This window comes from Schistocerca nitens, chromosome 7 (assembly GCF_023898315.1).
Source record: "Schistocerca nitens isolate TAMUIC-IGC-003100 chromosome 7, iqSchNite1.1, whole genome shotgun sequence".
NCBI lineage: Eukaryota > Metazoa > Arthropoda > Insecta > Orthoptera > Acrididae > Schistocerca > Schistocerca nitens.
In genome coordinates this window covers 50,248,906-50,264,088 of record NC_064620.1, presented here as the reverse complement: position 1 = coordinate 50,264,088, position 15,183 = coordinate 50,248,906, and positions in this window count along the sequence as shown.

The following is a 15,183-nucleotide window of genomic DNA, read 5'->3' as shown; positions in this document are numbered from 1 at the left end:
TATGCAAATGGCAGGCTACATGTCACTGGTATGACAGTGGGAAACAACAAGAGGAACTATATAGAGAACAGCTGTACAGGACAGACTTTAATATTGCATAGAATTCATTTTCCATTTTCAAGAAGGGTAGTCGAGCAGACACTCTAAACTATAGGTCTATATCTCTGACGTCGATCTGTTGCAGGATTTTAGAACACGTTTTATGCTCGCTTATTACATCGTTTCTGGAGACAGAAGTTCTGTTCTGTAGAGCCAAGCATGAGTTGCGAAGACTACAGTAGTGCAAAACCCAGCTCATGCTGTTCGGCCATACGACCGAGTATGCAATAGATACAGGCGGCCAGGTAGAACCCGTGTTCCTTGACGTCCTGAAGGCATTCGATAAAGTTTCGCACTCCCACGAATTGACATAATGCAAGTGAATATCAGATCACCTGTGTGATTGCACTGAAGAGTTTCTAGCAAAAATAACAAGTTATATCTTTCTGAACGAAGAGAAGTCTTCAGACGTAAAAGTGGCCACAGGCACGCCTCGGGGGAATATTATAAGACCATTACTTTTCAGATTATACCTAAATGACCTAACACGTAACGTCGGAAGTTGCATTAGGCTATTCGCAGTGATGCTGTTGCATGCAGAGACGTTGCGACACCAGTGTTCTATCGTCCAGAGATGCCGGTGGCACCCCATAGTCAGCAACTCACACCGACACCACACATGGTAGCAATAAGCAATGACGCATGGGAGGCGCTACTCAAGACCACTCCTCCTCTCGCGGCACAGCAGCGCCATCGTACCAGAGGCAAATATAGAGGCATGCATGGAAGCGCTCTGCCCAGTTCGTGACAGCATCTGAAGGACTCAACATCATAGGGTAGGACCAGTAAGTTGTTAAAGTTTCTGGAGAACTTGTACTTTAGTAAAGGTAGAACATTGTACCTCGTGAAAAAACGTCATAAATTATTGCAGCAAATGATACTTTCCAATTCAGTAATAGTTGTACATTATCCAGTACTCTTACAGCAAAGAACTGCATCAAATTCAAGTGAAGCTTTCGTTAGTTAAAGTAATAAAGTGAACTAAAATTTCATGAGTTACAGTTCCTACGCGCTCCTCACCGAACAGTCAACAAACCCACTACAAACAGAAAACTGTAGCGAAGTGCAGGAAGAAGGAGGAAGGATAGACTGTTGGTACAGGCAGTGGCAATCGATCCTCAACACAAACAAATCTAAAGTATTGCGAATATACAGGCAGAAAGGCCATTTGTTGTGTGATGGCACGACAGCAGAGCAATCACTGAAAGGAGGCACCCCCATAACCTATCTGGGAGTACGCATACGGAACGGCCACATAAAATTAATCGCAGGTATTGCAGATGTGAAACCTAGATTCGTTGGAAGACTCCTCAGGAAATATTGTCCACCCACAAAGTAGGTAATTCAGAAAACTCTAGTTCGGCCAGTACTTGAATACTGCTTGTTTGTCTGGCATCTGCACCAGATTGGATTAACAAAGGTAACATGGAAGATCCAAAGAAGAGCAGTGTAGTCCGTTACAGGTTTCTGTAATAAGCTCAAAAGCGTCACGGACATGATCAACCAATTCCAGTGCCAGATGGCAAAGACAGATGTTACGCATTGCGGTGTGGTTTGCTGTTCGAGTTCCGAGAATATACGTTTCAAGAATAGTCAACAGATATATTGCTTCCTCCAACGTACATCTCGCGAAAAGGCCGTGAAGGTAAAATTAAGAGAGGTTCGAACCCACACAGAGACACAGAGCAGCCTTTCTTCCCGCGAGCCATTCGCGAATGGAGAGAAGTCTTCCGAAGTAAGAGTGATTTCAGGTGTGCCGCAGGGGAGTGTCGAAAGCCCGTTGCTATTCACAATATACATAAATGACCTTGTGGATAACATCGGAAGTTCACTGAGGCTTTTTGCGGATGATGCTGTGGTATATCGAGAGGTTGTAACAATGGAAAATTGTACCCGAATGCAGGAGGATCTGCAACGAGTTGACGCATGGTGCAGGGAATGGCAACTGAATCTCAATGTAGACAAGTGTATTGTGCTGCGAATACATAGAAAGGAAGATCCTCTCTCATTTAGCTACAATATAGCAGGTCAGCAACTGGAAGCATTTAATTCCATAAATTATCTGGGAGTACGCATTAGGAGTGATTTAAAATGGAATGATCATATAAAGTTGATCGGCGGTAAGGCAGATACCAGACTGAGATTGATTGGAAGAATCCTAAGGAAATGCAATCCGAAAACAAAGGAAGTAGGTGACATTACGCTTGTTCGCCCACTGCTTGAATACTGCTCAGCAGTGTGGTGTCCGTACCAGGTAGCGTTGATAGAAGAGACAGAGAAGATCCAACGGAGAGCAGCACGCTTCGTTACAGGATCATTTAGTAATCGCGAAAGCGTTACGGAGATGATAGATAAGCTCCAGTGGAAGACTCTGCAAGAGAGACGCTCAGTAGCTCGGTACGGGCTTTTGTTGAAGTTTCGAGAACATACCTTCACCGAGGAGTCAAGCTGTATATTGCTCCATCCTACGTATATCTCGCGAAGAGACCATGAGTATAAAATCAGAGAGATTAGAGCCCACACAGAAGCATACCGACAATATTCCTTTCCACGAACAATACCAGACTGTAATAGAAGAGAGAACCGATAGAGGTACTCGAAGTACCCTCCGCCACATACCGTCAGGCGGATTGCGGAATATGGATGTAGATGTAGATGTAGACATGAGAACGGTACACAAATTACCCTCCGTGAGATACCGTAAGGTGGCGTGCGAAGTGTAGATGTAGATGTACATGAACATGCTGATGCAGAAGCAGTCGTTCGTCGCATGCTGTACCAACGAATGGTATGTCTCCCATACTCTCCATAGTGATTATCTAAGGCCTAAGAGCAGTCAGGCGCATTTTCTCTGCTGTTTCGGCAGATATTTGCAATTCCGTTTTCTCAATACGTAGCCGGAGGCCGCCCAAACACATACTGCTCATAACGTCTAGTGCGATTCTCATTTTAGCGGCACGTATTAACAGGGACACTAAAACATAGGGCAGTACCAATAACCCAGCAGGGACACCGCCGCCCTGGCCCACGCTGCATTCTGCCGCGATACATCAGTGCTGCTCAGCCGCTGCTGACACACCGGTTACTCATCGTGTTTCACTGCCCCTCTCAATACTTACCGCCAAAATCGATATCGCTCTAGACTTGGTGAGCAGTGTTTGTTTGGACTGACTTCAGCTACATACTACACAAACGAAACTGCAAATATATGCCGAAACACCCGAGAAAATGCGCCTGACGACTCTTTGGAGGGACACCTTGTAAATGTAGATGTATCTAAAGGCACGATCTATACAGCGTGGTCGATTGATCGCGATCGCGATCGCGCCAAATATCTCACGAAATAAGCGTCAAAAGAAAAAAACTACAAAGAACGAAACTTGTATTGCTTGAAGGGGGAAACCAGATGGCGCTATGGGTGGCCCGCTAAATGGCGCTGCCATAGGTCAAACGGATATCAACTGCGTTTTTGAAAACAGGAACCCCCATTTCTATTACATATTCGTGTAGTACCTAAAAAATATGAGTGTTTTAGTTGGATCCCTTTTTTCGCTTTGCGATAGATGGCGCTGTAATGGTCACAAATATATGGCTCACAATTTTAGACGAACAGTTGGTAACAGGGAGGTTTTTTAAATTAAAATACAGAACGTAGGTACGTTTGAACATTTTATTTCGGTTGTTCCAATGTGGTACATGTACCTTTGTGAACTTATCCTTCCTGAGAACGCTTGCTGTTACATCGTGATTACCTGTAAATACCACATTAATGCTCAAAATGATGTCCGTCAACCTCAGTGCATTTGGCAGTACGTGGAACGACATTCCTCTCAACACCGAGTAGTTCGCCTTTCGTAATGTTCGCACATGCATTGACGATGCGCTGACGCATGTTGTCAGCCGTTGTCGGTGGATCACGATAGCAAACATCCTTCAACTTTCCCCACAGAAATAAATCCGGGGACGTCAGATACGGTGAACGTGCGGGCCACGGTATGGTGCTTCGACGACCAATCCACCTATCATGCAATATGCTGTTCAACACCGCTTCAACCGCACGCGAGCTATGTGCCGGACATTCATCATGTTGGAACTACATCGCCATTGTGTCATGCAGTGAAACATCTTGTAGTAACATTGGTAGAACATTACATAGGAAATCAGCATACAATGCACCATTTAGATTGCCATCGATAAAATGGGTGGCAATTATCCTTCCTCCCATAATGCCGCACCATACATTAAGACGCCAAGGTCGCTGATGTTCCACTTGTCGCAGCCATCGTGGATTTTCCGTTGCCCAATAGTGCATATTATGCCGGTTTTCGTTACCGGTGTTGGTGATTCACGCTTCGTCGCTAAATAGGACGGGTGTAAAAAAATCTGTCATCGTCCCGTAATTTCTCTTGTGCCCAGTGGCAGATCTGTACACGACGTTCAAAGTCGTCGCCATGCAATTCCTGGTGCATAGAAATATGAGACGGGTGCAATCGATGTTGATGTAGCATTCTCAACACTGATGTTTATGATATTCCCGATTCTCGCGCAATTTGTCTGCTACTCATGTGCGGATTAGCCGCGACAGCAGCTAAAACACCTACTTGGGCATCATCATTTGTTGCAGGTCGTGGTTGACGTTTCACATGTGGCTGAACACTTCCTGTTTCCTTAACCCTTTCATGGATAAAATTCATTTTTTACAGATTTTTAAAATATTAAGGAGATAACAGTTTCTTTTCAGTCCCATTATTATATTTTCAGCACCAAAATATTTTTTTAAGTTCTCCATTTTTTCACAACAGGAAGTGGGACACACATGTCCCATGAACCAACGCAAGATACCTTTTCTGCAAACTGACTGATTTTGTAATTTTATTTTTTTAGTCATAAACAGGATTTTGAAGAGAATAAATAAACTACAAATTACACATGGATGTAATCTTTTTATTTGTGTAGAGCCAGTGTAAAAAATTTTCATTACATTTCAGTTTTCATGATACATGATCAATACTTACAAAACTTTACATGCCATGAAACTTGGAAAAACATGGTGTGGCACAGAGTGGTACACCACAAGCAGTGCAAACAACTTTTGTTCTCTTCTCTTTAGAGTTTGTGCTGCAGAATCTGCATCGCTTCCTAGTGCCACTGTCTTTCGGTACATGTTTGCCTACATTCACGAGCCGGACGTCATCTGGCACACTAGAGACTCCTCTCTTCGCTGGGAAGAAAGTGGGCATTGATCCCCTCTTTTTCCTGGATGAATACCCATTAATCAATTGTCTTGCTAATCTTTACAAATAATGTCTGCTGGGACACATGTGTCCCACTAATTTTATTTCGATTATAAGACAGTAGAGTCGCTGAGAAGGACATTCCACACTGTATTTGTACTAAAAAATGATTATTAAGTGAATAATAAGATGAATTACTTACTTCAGACATCTCTGGAAGGTGAGAAATGATGAAAACTGAAGAATGACACAAATAAGTGGCGTTGCAGCGGCCATATGTACACGCCAGTCAACAAAAGTAGTCACCGCTTCTCTACTGCCTTTGCAGTGCAGTCCCGATTTTTTTCTTCGGTTCAGTACAGTCTTCCCTAGATGGCAGCACCGTGCAGAGCTGGGTAACATATATCCCGACACTCGAACTGGCGCTCGAAGTTAGTGGGACATATATGACCCATCAACCACGAAAGGGTTAAGGGGGGTAGTACGTCAAACGGGCCGACTTGGAGCAGGAGAGGCATCACAGGACATTTTGATTTCCAGTGTCTATACTTTTACAAATAAATTCATAAAAATTTGCCGGCATCACCAGGAAGGATTCAGGATTCACACTCATTTCAGTGGAAGTTCGACAACATAACAAAATAAATTTTTTTTACGTGTGAAATTTCATCATTTTTTCACTTACTAATGGCTGCATTTGTTGCTATAGGTACACTTTTCTTCATAAGTTAGAGAGATTCTTCGATGAATTTTGCACATCATACATACCATACGCACAGGTGTATGAAACTCTAGAATTTATTTAATTTATGAAAAAACGAATGAACTGTTATATTTTAATCTTCATGTTTAGGAAAAACACAAATTTTATAGTTGATTACCTCAATTTTTACCACAGTTTTTAATAGATTTCGAAAATTCTAGAGTTTGATACACCTTTAAGTATGGTTTGTATGCTGTGCACAATTCATCGAAGAATCTCTCTTACTTATGAACCTTATGAACTTATGTGCCTATAGCAACAAATACTGCCATTAGTAAGTAAAAAAATTATGAAATTTCACATGTAAAAAAATTATTTCGTTATGTTTTCGAACTTCCACTGTTATGAGTGTGAATTCTGAATCCTTCCTGGTCATGCTGACAATGTTTTATGAATTTTTTTTATAAAAGTATAGACAGTGGAAATTAAAATGTCCTGTGGTGCCTATCCTGCTACAAGTCGGTCCGTTTGACGTCTTAACCCCCTTAAATAACGTAACTATCCGGCGAACGGTCTGGAAACTTGGATGATGTCGTCCAGGATACCGAGCAGCATACATAGCACACGCCCGTTGGGCATTTTGATCACAATAGCCATACATCAACACGATGTCTACCTTTTCCGCAATTGGTATACGGTCCATTTTAACACGGGTAATGTATCACGAAGCAAATACCGTCCGCACTGGCGGAATGTTACGTGTTACCAAATGTTACTTGATACCACGTACTTATAAGTTTGTGATTATTACAGCGCCATCTATCACAAAGCGAAACAAGTGGTCCAACTAAAACATTCATATTTCTTTCCGTACTACACGAAAAAATGGGGGTTCCTATTTTAAAAAACGCAGTTGATATCTGTTCGACCTACGACAGGGCCATTTAGCGGGCCAACCGTAGCGCCATCTGGTTTCCCCCTTCAAGCTAGACGAGTTTTGTTCTTTATAGTTTTTTCGTTTGATGCTTATTTCGTGAGATATTTTGCCGGTCACTATCAATGGACCACCCTGTATACTGAATGTGCCCTCAAAAGATTCCATTTTCATCACGAAATTTTTAAATTTCATCCTTGTCTCGCCTTGAACGAGTTTCGTAAATGTCATTGGCATAAATACAGGAAAGTTCCAACTCTGTCAGAGAAACATCCACTTTTCCAAAGCTTTATATAAAAAGAGAGAAGCGTATAGTCTGTACTCCTACAAGACCTACGAAACACCCAATCCGTAGGGGAGCGTTACCACACAGTGAGGACACACTGCCTAAAGGTATACGGCCGACAAGAGCAGTAACGTGGGTTTCCAGCAGAGATAATGAAGATGGTGTGTATGTGTCGACGAGAGGGAGTCGGAGGGGGGGGGGGGGGATAGGGCGGTGGGGGGAGAATCAGTGAGGGTTGAAGAGGGGGGGGGGGACGATACAGCGCGCTTCGCGGAGAGCCCACGTCGAACAAAGGCTGACGGTCTGCGCCTCTCCCTCCACACTTTTCACCCCCACAATCCCCGCCACTAGACTACTGGATCGGCTCTTCGCTCGCGGCCACACAGCCGTACCGTGCCCCACTTCTTAATTAAGCCGTTATTAAGCGTTCTTCCTCCGCCGACCGACTCGCTTGTTTCGTTATTAAATATCGACCTGCGACGCAGCGCCGCTAAAAGGATAACCGCACCGGCATCGCGCCTTTCGCGCTAAGCCCCCCCTAATTCGCATCGCGTCCGCAGCTCGCTTTAACGCTGCTGCTGCTGCTGCTGATTTTAATCCCCGCGCCTCTCGCCCTCCTTACCTAAAATCCGAGACCCACTCGAGCGGAATCATCGCTCTCGTTCCGCCGGTCTGTAAATGGGACGGCGCGAGACGCACTCAAAAATTATCTCGCTTAGGTTTATTAACAAAAATTAGAGGCGCTTAAAATTTGTGACTTAATCACTTCAGAAACTTGCAAAAGAGGTAGCTTATATCGAGCAATGTTTCTAATGATTGCAGAATCTTTAGCCCTCGTCAACGAATAACATGGAGCCCTTCAAAGTCTGGTTTCGTTCCTCCTTACGCAGTACACATCTTTATACGAAAATCTGCAACTGTAAGTTTGTGACGACCACAACTCACTGCATGTAACGTTACCTTTCATCGTTGTTGGAAGTTTCGGGGACGGAGAGAAGCTGCATTCGCGGACATGACCAGAATCTATCCCCATAAGGCCACATGCTGTGACGAACTCGTGGGCGACCGCGCTAGGATGAATTGATAAATAAGTAATGAATGTGAAATCAGCTGACAGATTCGGGACCTTCTGATGTGAAACAAACCGCTGTTCTATCCATAATTTGCGTATAGTTTAATTTGCGACCCCACGCTGGATAGCAAACAATGACATTTTTCTTATTGTTCATATACGGAGCTAAGTGAAGCAAGCAGCGCTGACTTCTCTGAAGCACAAGCTCCGTAATACAGTCCAGCGCAATTTGCGATCTGCGTCAGCAGCCCGATGACATCAGTACAAACATTCGTGCATGCTAAACTTATTTGAGTTCCAATTTAACAAACAAAATTTTTATAATCTTTGAGGATGAGTATTAGAAGACAAAATGTTAGGCACATATACTTGTACAGCCTTAAGTCTTTACAACTAAAATTACAAACGACAGTGGGTCCCAACAGTCAAATATCTTCGAGCTAATCTCATACCTAGAAGGTAGCCCGTATGACAGCATCTTGATTAGTAGTCATTTGATACAATTTCTAACACCTTTTCTAAATGTAGTAAGACGGACTCTACGCATTCACCTGCATACGCTCTTTGGAAAATGTTGTTTATGAATGAACCATGATTTGCTCATACGAGTGGTTTTCATGAATTCGTACTACGTTATTGAGAGAAGCTTTCATCCTATAGGACCACCCACCACAATTTTTGAGCTTGAAGTACATTTACGCCAGACTTATGGCTGCGAAAGATATTTAAGAAAAATGTGAGTTGAGCAAGCAGTAAAGGAAACAAAAGAAAAATTCGGAGTAGGTATTAAAATCCATGGAGAAGAAATAAAAACTTTGAGGTTCGCCGATGACATTGTAATTCTGTCAGAGACAGCAAAGGACTTGGAAGAGCAGTTGAACGGAATGGATGGTGGCTTGAAGGGAGGATATAAGATGAACATCAACAAAAGCAAAACGAGGATAATGGAGTGTAGTCGAATTAAGTCGGGTGATGTTGAGGGTATTAGATTAGGAAATGAGACACTTAAAGTAGTAAAGGAGTTTTGCTATTTGGGGAGCAAAGTAACTGATGGTGGTCGAAGTAGAGAGGAATAAAATGTAGACTGGCAATGGCAAGGAAAGCGTTTCTGAAGAAGAGAAAATTGTTAACATCGAGTATAGATTTAAGTGTCAGGAAGTCATTTCTGAAAGTATTTGTATGGAGTGAAGCCATGTATGGAAGTGAAACATGGACGGTAAATAGTTTGGACAAGAAGAGAATAGAAGCTTTCGAAATGTGGTGCTACAGAAGAATGCTGAAGATTAGATGGGTAGATCACATAACTAATGAGGAGGTACTGAATACGATTGGGGAGAAGAGGAGTTTGTGGCACAACTTGACCAGAAGAAGGGATCGGTTGGTAGGACATGTTCTGAGGCATCAAGGGATCACCAATTTAGTATCGGAGGGCAGCGTGGAGGGTAAAAATCGTAGGGGGAGACCAAGAGATGAATACACTAAGCAGATTCAGAAGGATGTAGGTTGCAGTAGGTACTGGGAGATGAAGAAGCTTGCACAGGATAGAGTAGCATGGAGAGCTGCATCAAACCAGTCTCAGGACTGAAGACCACAACAACAACAACAACAACAACAACAACGTGAGTTGTAGAACAGCTACTTCCGTACCGTAATCAAATGTAAACAGTAACTGCATTTCCGTGGGCAACTGGTGCCTTAATCACTTCTAGAAGCCCAGATTCTTTTTTTAATACGGGAATACTGTTCTCTCTTTTGTGATTCTGTGTGTCCGCAGCTCGTGGTCGTGCGGTAGCGTTCTCGCTTCCCACGCCCGGGTTCGATTCCCGGCGGGGTCAGGGATTTTCTCTGCCTCGTGATGACTGGGTGTTGTGTGGTGGCCTTAGGTTACTTAGGTTTAAGTAGTTCTAAGTTCTAGGGGACTGATGACCATAGATGTTAAGTCCCATAGTGCTCAGAGCCATTTGAACCATTTTGTGATTCTGTGTGGCGGTCAAACCCTGGTACGGTAGTATCTCTCACTCGTAAATACATTTTTAGAAGCAGGGTCAAATATTTCTGCTTTCTGTCAGCTGCCAACAGTTTCAACATCAGACGATAAAACCAGAGACTGAATGGAAAGGTTTTTACCCGTCCTTCGACCAGAGGCGTAACCAATGTGGGTCAACAGAGGCATTGCAGCGGGTCTGCCGCTGATAAGCAGCCCCTGGCGTATGCAAGAAAGAAGAAAATAAGGAAACATTAGTGTATCAGGGAAAAGTGGAAAATTAGTAAAGTTGTCAGTCGAGTGGTCCTTCCATACGTTAAAAGAATCAAAGTCTGTTTTGGAAATTGGAAATTTGTGGTAAGGTCTTAAGGGACCAAACTGCTGAGGTCATCGGTCCCTAAGCTTACACACTACTTAATGTAACTTAAACTAACTTACGCTAAGGACAACACATACACCCATGCCCGAGCGAGGACTCGAATTTCCGACGGGGGGAGCCCCGCGAACAGTGACAAAACGCCCTAGACCGCGCAGCTACCCCGCGCGGCCTGTTTGGAAACATTTAAGAGGTAAAGATATGCCAATCATTTACCTCCTTTACCCAGGTCAAAGATCAGTTTACGCTGGACTCCAACATTAGTTAACTGAGCATATAAACAGGAAGGAATATAACGTGAGCAAATGCTGCAGTCAGTTGTATGACGGACTTTCTAACTTCAAGACGTATTTGTGAAATACGGGTGAAATACGGGGTGGAAATGTGATGTAAATGATATAATCCGAAACACAGGTGGAGGCTGCATCTTTTGGAAACAGGTATCCCAAAAATTAACCTGTGTATATTTGTCAAATGGCTATAAATCTCAGGCTGCAAACACGTTCAGAATATCATGTAGAACAAGCATCAAAGGACTTCGATGATTACACAGTTAAATTACATCACAGATTAAATAGTAAATTTCTAAACAAAATCATCATACAGTCAAAATGTATCTGTTTTGGAAGAACCAAGAAAGATTTGGGTTTACTGTCACGTTGACGATGAAGTCGTTAGAGGAAGCTCGCCGTCTTAACTGGGGAAGTGTAGGAGAGGAAGAAAAGATTTAAGAAAATCACCACAGACTTTAAATCTGAGGAATTTGAGTCGCTGTCCTTCCCAATACGAGTTTACGTCTTATCCCTGCAGATATTTTCAAGAAAAAAGTAAATATGTACAGCAACAAGATATAAACTATTTGGAACATAGTAAATAACAATAAGGAAATTTCTTTAACCGCAAATATATAACTGATCAAAGACGGTACTAAAATTTTACGTAAGTGGAAGACAATTTAATTCTGAAAAAAAATATATATATCGAAACAAGTGATAATTTGAGTTTCTGTTTTCTTACGAATATTAGTTGGCATACCCAGTTTTACTTTAAACTGAAGATAATTTTATGTACTGTAAGAGAACTTTCAGAAGAAGTGATGTTCGAAATTTGGTTCATATCGCCTGGAAAATCGCCAACGTGTGGTGTCATCGAAGTGTGTGCCCTACTGCAATCGTTGTAGCTCCCAAGATTGCCTGCGATACATGTTTCTTGTTTGGGGCCCCAATGAACTCTTCATAGACGGAATTACGTAATAAGTCACATCAGAGTCTTACAGAAGACGTGATAGATGGTGCACAAATAATACTTTCTTCGATAAATTACTAATCACAAAAATGAAACACAGCTTTAGGCACCGATAGCGGCAGTCCTACTGCCCACGATATTATTTAATTGCGAAAGCTGATAGCGCGAGGAATCAATATATTAACTTCTAGTCTTGCAGGGACTTATACCGACTTATTATTAGGGATACGAGAATCGAAGGAAATTTGAGCGCACTGTACTGGGATCCATGATATGAACTGCACGGGCATAAACACGGCACGGTATAGGTGATCCAACGGTTAAAGACTCTTATTGTCCTCCCCCCCCTCCCCCCCCCCCCCCTCCGTGCTGATATAACATTTCTTTACGCAATTAACGTGAAATGCGTGGCAATGTGTACACCGACGTTTTCTGGAGTCATACGTAGGGTTTTTATATACTCAACTATTACTATTAGTTATTAACGATCCACTTTTTATAAATATTCGCCAGCAGAAAAACTATTTCGTTCCGTTAATTAGACGCTTTTTAAAAAAAAAAAAAAATTAGTTTGCTTGCAAAAATACAACTTGATGAATGAAATCGTCTATGGTGCGTCAAAAAATTTTTTGTGATAATGTAGTATTTATTACGAATAGTGCATGGGAAACATATTTCAACACTCATTTTAGTTGAACCTTATCTATAGGAACAAATACAAAAAGCATTTAGCACTGAAACGCCGTATGAGAATGTATAATTTGTGATATACTAGTTTTTCTGCAAGTACAAGATTTACAAAATTCATTCTTGTCCAACACAGACTTCCTCAGACAAACTGTGAGACTCGGTCTGGCTGGCAGACTTCGAAAAGCGGCTGACAGACTTCGAAACTCAGTTTACTGTGACTCTAAGGATTGTGTCTAAATATCCAAATTCATTTAAACCTACACGCTTATGAGAATACACGCTGTGCGTCAGCAGAAAGATACCATACATTAGACGACAACATTTTGAATGCCTTGTATTGTCAAGAACTTGGATGACTGGGGACCGCTTACCTTCCCACTCCTATCGTTACTCGGTAGTCTTGCTGCAGTTCAACATTTTCTTCAGATTTTGTTGAACGCGGAAAGAAACATTCATGCTGCTCGTCATTCCAGTCGCCTCGAACTGTTGCCAAGCAACGACGTGGGTCACAGCAACGACTCCTGTATTGTTGATTTTTACGTCACGTCGCGATTTGTTTTTAGTTCAAGAGCATTAGAGGAAAATGATCACCACACAGTTAATAAAACTATCCAAACAACAAGGGTGTAACTAACCAAGGGCGACCGTGTAAATTCCCTTGAGTATAATGGTCAACTGGCACCCGAAGGAACGAAAGGAAAAAAATAGGGAAATTAAAAATGGAAATGAGAAGTAGAAGAAAATGTACACTCTATCGGTCAAGAGAAGTCTTTCGCTATGTATAACTAAACAAAATTGTTCCGAAAATCTGTGTTAAAGATATGTGAAACATACATCCTCCATCAATGTGCTTCGGTGGCTCAGTGATAAAGTGGAAGACTGAAAATCCAAATGTCTCGACCTCTGTATCTGGCGAATGTGGGATATTGACGTGACGTTTTTCACTTCCCTTTCACCCTTGGCAATATTCGTTAATGTGGCAAATGCCGAATTGCACCGTGTTTCAGAATCGATTTAAAATAATAATTTGCTAATGAAATTCATAATAAATAATCCATCACAATTTGGGAAGTATAGTGATATCCACAACTTCAACAAGAGGAAAAAATAGACCTTATTACCCATTATTAATGTTGACAGTGGTTCAGAAAGTAGTTCAATGTCCAGGAATAAAAATTTTGATCATTTGCCCAATACCATAAAATATCTGACATGTGGCAAAGCAAGTTTTAAATCCAACGTAAAACTAGTATTCGAAGACGGACTCTGTGGCCGAGCGGTTCTAGGCGCTTCAGTCCGGAAGCACGCTGCTGCTACGGTCACAGGTTCGAATCCTGCTTCGGGCATGGATGTGTGTGCTGTTCTTAGGTTAGTTAGGTTTAAGTAGTTCTAAGTCTAGGGAACTGATGACTTCAGACGTAAAGTCCCAAAGTGCTTACAGCCATTTGAACCATTTGATCATTCGAAACATAAAGTATAGTAAACACGGACTCTAAAATGCTGTACGTATTATACTTCTTCATCTTCGACACTGTGAATCAAACATCTTTTATTGCAAGTTCTTTGTTCTCGATATTTCTGGAGGAGGTAGCATGGACCAAAGCCAGATAAAATTGGCTAGAAAACATGAGCTCTGAAACGCATATCTTGTAAGTTAAGAGCATTTGTCAAGTAGAGGACATATGTTTCACAGTAACGGCTATGAACAAGTGCTTATGGCTCGTACGGTATGCACTTTAGAGCCGGTGTTTACTGAACATTTTTTCCTTTCTTAGTCCATTCTACCACCTCTCAAAATACGTAAATCAAAGAGCTTGCAATAGAAGAGATTAGTTTTACAGTATCGAAGATGAAGAAGGTCTCATAGATTTTAGGGTATGCATTTGTGGGTCAATGGTTACTAGTTTTACTTGCTTCGAATGATCGTTCCTGTCATATCCCTGAAAACTGACCGTTTCACCTGCGGCGCCCTTTATAACGTAATGTCTGCGGTAGAAGATTTTGCTATTATCTCAACGTATAAGAGCCGCCCTGATGTTGACAGAACCTATAGCTGTCTGCAAATATTTTAAAAAAATTCTTGCATTCTAAACTTGATCAGGCAATACTGTCCCTACTAGATGGACGGTGCGAACACTCGCAGGATTGTTTGACTGGCGAGAGAGTGAAACAGCAATGATGAAACATGTTAACTGCGATAAAGAAACACTAAATCTCTCAACAACGTGCTTGGAAAATTTCAACAATTCTACTCAGTGATCTGGAATGGATTTCAGCCCCCTATGTATCTATTTTGTAAAGATGTTGCAAAAACCAGTTTGTATGGAGGTCTACAAAGGGTTTTCCCATGCTCCCAGTAGACGGTACAATAAACTGAATCCTCTCCTACGCAACTTGTAGTGACTCTCACAGTTTAGATGAATATTTGCACGTGCATGTATAAAATGAAAGAGTGCGGAATGTAGAGTTTTCTAAAGTAACGAACTGTGATTCTTTGGCAAGGAGGAGGAAAATTTCATCGTAGAAAGACCAGAATTTAGATCACTAAGAGTTTAAATTT